Here is a 5,574-nt window from a genome sequence, read left to right on the forward strand (position 1 = left end):
CCGCAAACCCCTCCCCAGCCGGCTAAACTCCCTTTTCCCGAGGCGGAGGAACGGCGGTCAGCAATGGCCGCCACGAAGAAAGCTGCAGCCGGGTAAGCAAGTGCAGGAGGGAGAAAGCTGAAAGAAAAGTGAAAGTTGCTTCTAACTGGGACAAGACGGGAGAAAGTGACTTGGAACCTTGAAAGCTGTTAAGTATCTATTGTTCCTAAAGTGACAGCGGGAAAAAAAAATCTTTTTGGCTGTGAGTGGGAAGGGAGAGTGAAAAAAAAATCTGAGCAAAATTTGAAAATAAGGAGAAGATTGTCTAGAATTGCAAAGAGTTTAAAAACTTCCAAAAAATATATTTGAAAAGGATTTGTGATTACTTTAACCCCAGAAAGAGAAAGTCAAGAAGAAGAAGGTATCTAAAAGAAACAGTCTGTTTGGATTGTTTCGTGATTTTGGAACCTTTGGAAATTACTTCTGATTAAATCATCTGGGTGGTTGTTTGGAAAAACTTTTTCTCTACACAATGGCATCACCTGTGGATGGATTGGAACTTATATATCAAAAATATGAAAGAGAAAAACAAGGAGGAGAAGATGGACTTGGCACTATTTTCCAATACTTAGAAATGGTGGTTTATATTTATGTGAAGCAGAATGAGGATAATGGGGACAAAGAAGAAGAAGAAGCCATCTTTGATGAGAAAAGGACTTTGATTGGAGAAGGCAAAAAGCGGAGGTCTTTAAGATCTGGAAAAACAACCCAAAAAGAGAAGAATAAGGTGAAAAAGGGACATTATGTTAAGAAACAACAGAAAGGGGGAAAGCAGAATAAAAGGGAGGTGGGGAGACAAGGGGTTAAAGAGGACAAGGAGAAGAAGAAGCAAGGGAGAAAGGAAGGGATGAGAAGCCTTAATGGTGGGGAGCAAGATATTAAGAAGCAAAAGTTTTTCAGAGATAATGGATAAGTCTTATTGTTAATGGGATTCTAGAAAGGTACATAAGATTGCATTTTTATATCTGTATTTAGAAGTAATTATAGAAAATTAGAAATAATATGTAGTTTAAAATGTGATAAAATATTTAACATAAACAAGTGAAATTTTTGTTAAGAAAAAGGGAGTACTGTAATGAAATATGATTCAAGATTGTGATGGGGGGGTAATAATCGTGGAAAGCATAAGTGTTCCCACAAAGGCATGATATTCAATTGAAATGGATAAAATGTTTAAGATATAAATGATTGTTAATATTAATAATTAGAAGATGGTATATTAGCAAACCCTTTGTGAAATGAGATTTGAAGTAGAAGAAGGAGGAACATTTCAATGAAATATTGAGCTATAATATGTGATGTGGGGGGGGGAATAATTTTGAAAAATAGGGCTCTCATAAAAGCATGTGATTTAATTGAAAAGTAATGAGTTAAACATCTAAGATATGAATATCAATATTAATGAATAGATTTGTATTATTTTTGATAATATAGTATAATTTTAGAATGTACCAGACAGAATCCCAATGTATGTTATGTATTTTATATTAAGTACTATAAATATAGGGGAAAAAGACAAAGGCATCATACTCCATATAGTGTATAGGAGAAGTACTTCTTTTTTTTTTTTTTAAAGAAGAAAAATAAATGATTGGCTGGAATAGAACAGACAAAGAATAATAAATATTACGATATGAATTGAGAGGAGATAAAATAAATAAATAAAATAAAATTGAGAAAATTTAAAGGAGAGGAGAAGTTATATAGAAAATTGAAAATGTTAAGAAGATATGAAATGGTATGTAAAATGAATATGAAATTGAACTTGTGTCTGTACCAAGAGTTTTAACCCGGGACTAAGCAACTTTCAGAAAAGAGATTTTTTATACTTTTATGTTTTGTGTTTATGTGTATTTATGTATTGTTTGCCTTGAAAAATAAAACTTGTTTTTTTAAAAAAATATGGACACGAATTGACATGGCATGGATGAATGGGGAAATAGCAAATGAGATAAAAGAGATTGAAATTTTACCTAATGAATGGGCAGATCATAATCCAATTCAGATAATATGGAAGGGTAGGGCAAAACCAAAGAAAAGATGGACGTTAAATACCCAATTAATAAGAGAAAAAGAATATACTAACAAACTCAAGGAGGAATTAAATTATTTCTTAAAGGAAAATGATAATGGAGTAACCACAAAACAAAACATTTGGGATACAATGAAGGCAGTAATAAGAGATATAACAATCTCTTACAATGCCAAGAGGAATAAGGAAAAATATGCCCAGCAAAATAAATTACAACAAAAAATTAAGGAATTAGAAACTCAATTACAGAGTACCCCAAAGGATTCAAAATTGCAAAATCAGATAATGATAGCTAAACATAAATTGAATTGAATTGAACAAGAGAAAATAATTATAAATTTGAATTTGACTAGACAAACTTATTTCAAGCATGCTAATAAGCCAGGAAGATGGCTACCTTATAAACTAAAAAAGGAAAGAAAAGAGATTGATATATCAGCTAATAGATGGTAAGGGGGATATACAGCAGGAGATAGAACAGAAAAAAGAAATTGCTCATAAATATTTCAAAGATTTATATAAAAAGGAAGATGTTAATGAGGATAGAATAAGAAACTATTTAGATGAAGTGAAGGATAAAGCAATTGGGGAAGAAATGGTAGAACTATTAAACAAAGACATTACTTGGTTGGAATTGAAATCAGCAATAGAGAACCAGAAAAAAAAACAAAACCCTGGGCCCAGATGGGATTCCAGGGGAGCTGTACAAGGCAATTGCAGAACAAATTGGACCCCTTATGGTAGAAGTTTTTAATGATGTTTTATTGGCAGCCAGGATGCCAGACTCATGGAGGGGGGCATTGATTTTGCTGATCCCGAAGGAGGATTCGGATCCCCGATATATAAACAATTATTATTTCACTGTTAAACACCAACTACAAAATATTTACTTCTATTATAGCAAGCAGACTAAAAAGAATGCTAAATGGGCATATACATGAAGACCAAAATGGATTTCTCCTGACCAGACAAATCAGGAACAATTTAAGAACAGTACTAGATGTCTTAGAATTTTATGAAGCTCACCCCGAAAAACAAATTGCACTTATGTTTTTAGATGCAGAGAAGGCCTTTGACAATTTAAATTGGCAATTTTTAATCCAAAAAATTTATAATATGAATCTAGGCAACTATAACAACTATTTATTATTATAACAACTATTTATGATACACAAGCTAATATTATAATAAATGGGGAATATACCCGCCCAATAAAAATAGAAAAAGGAGTCAGACAGGGCTGTTCACTCTCACCCCTGCTCTTCATATTATCATTAGAAACATTATTAATGCGAATTAGACAGAACTCAGATATAAAAGGATTAAAGGTTAAGAAAGAAGAATGTAAGTTGCAAGCGTTTGCGGACGATATGATTTTTTTCATTGAGGAACCAATAGAAAGAGGACAAAAATTGATGAATGAATTAGAACAATTTGGAGCAGTAGCAGGACTCAAAATTAATAGGAAGAAAACTAAATTAATGACTAAAATTTAACAGAAAAACAGAAAATAGAGTTAGAAGAAGTTATGGAAATACAAGTGACAAAGAAAGTTAAATACTTAGGAATATGGTTGTCAGCACACTGTAAGACACTCAAGGAAAATAGTTATGATAAATTGATGCAACAGGTAAAGAAGGATTTAGAATCATGGGGTAAGCTGCAACTTTCATTATTAAGCAGGATCGCTGCCATTAAAATGAATATTCTTCCAAAATTTCTCTATCTATTTCAGACGATCCCAATTAAACTACACAATTTTTTTTTTTGAAGAACTCAACAAAATAACTGTTAAATTTATTTGGCAAGGAAAAAAACCTAGAATAAATTTAAAGGCAATGCAGGATATGAAGAGCAGGGGAGGGCTGGCACTTCCAAACTGGGAGTTGTATTATATTGCTGCCTCTTTAGTATGGTTGAAGGAATGGGTGAATTTAACTAACAAGAGAATATTATTTTTAGAAGGCCAAGATTTGCAGAGGGGGTGGCACGCTTTTTTATGGGATGTAGGGAAAACTAGTCAAAAATATTTCCACAGACATCTAATTAGAGACTCATTATTAACTAATTGGAAGAAAATACGGAAAAAACACTATATAAAAGTACCAATCTGGATTTCAACAATGGAGGCGATGATCCACCCAAATAATCTGGATATCACTAAAATGATTAAATATAAGGACCTATTGGATACACAAGGAAATTTGAAATCGAGGCAAGAACTTCAAGAGCGAGGACAAAAAATTGATCAGTGGGCATACCTTCAAATTCAAAGTAGATACAAACAGGACAAGAAAGAATTCGGAATCAACAATAAACTCCAGCAATTAGATAAAATTTTATTAGGATCAGGCAAAAAAAATATAACAAAATTTTATAATTATTTATTAGAAGTCGAATTAGAAGAAGAAATTGTAAAAGGGAACATGATTGCCTGGAGTAGGAATGTAGGACGTAGCATCACCTTAACACAGCGGTTCCCAACCTTTTTTTCACCCCGCACCCCTAAAGAAATTTCACTCGAACCTCGCACCCCCTGAAATTTAGACTTTAGGAACTACTGAACATGTTAAATATATGGTAGGATTGAATCTTTTCAGCTATGTATTTGACGGCCACTAAATAACGATACTTAACTCTAAAATGAAAACAAAGTTAATCCATTGCATAATAAATAAATAAAATAAATAAAAAAAAATTACCTGGACTTTTCTCGCACCCCCTGGAATATCGTCTTGTACCCCCAGGGGATGCGAGCACCCCAGGTTGGGAACCCCTGCCTTAACGGAATGGGAAAAGGTCTGGGGTAGAAACAATAAGATTACAAAATCAGTAGCATATAAAGAAAATGCCTATAAAATGTTTTATAGATGGCACCTTCCTCCTTCGAGATTAGCGAAGATGCACCCCAATATGAGTCCGAATTGCTGGAAATGCAAAAAAAAAAAAAAGGGGGGGAACTTTTTTTCCACATGTGGTGGTCCTGTACAGAAGCTCAAAAATATTGGCAGAAAATTAAAATTTGGCTGGAAGAAATGACAAAAGAGCAGATCGAATACAAACCAGAGTCCTTTTTGTTAGGGATCTTTGACAAATATCAAAAAAAGCGAAATACATAATAATACACATTTTGACAGCAGCTAGATTAGCTTTTGCCTAATGTTGGAAGCAGCCTCAGGTTCCATCAGAAGAAATGATCATTCAAAAAATCTCAAGTTGTGCAGAAATGGACAAACTAACTTTGGCACTAAAAAATAAAGACACCTCAACATACTACAATAGCTGGAACTGCTGATACAAATGAATAGACCAAAGATAGATTTTACACTATAAGGCAAAAGAGGATAGGATAAACCCATAGCAGTGATATACAGATATAGGTAAAGATTAGGTGTGTGTATATGGCATAAATTAAGGGTTAAAAAAAGAGAGAGATCTTACAAACTGTTGAAGATAAGAATGTTTTTAATTGCTTTCTATTTTTTCTTTCTATTTTCTTCTCC

This window comes from Notechis scutatus, chromosome 2 (assembly GCF_049901735.1).
Source record: "Notechis scutatus isolate UNSWTSFEM ecotype Mainland chromosome 2, rNotScu1.2, whole genome shotgun sequence".
Lineage (NCBI taxonomy): Eukaryota > Metazoa > Chordata > Lepidosauria > Squamata > Elapidae > Notechis > Notechis scutatus.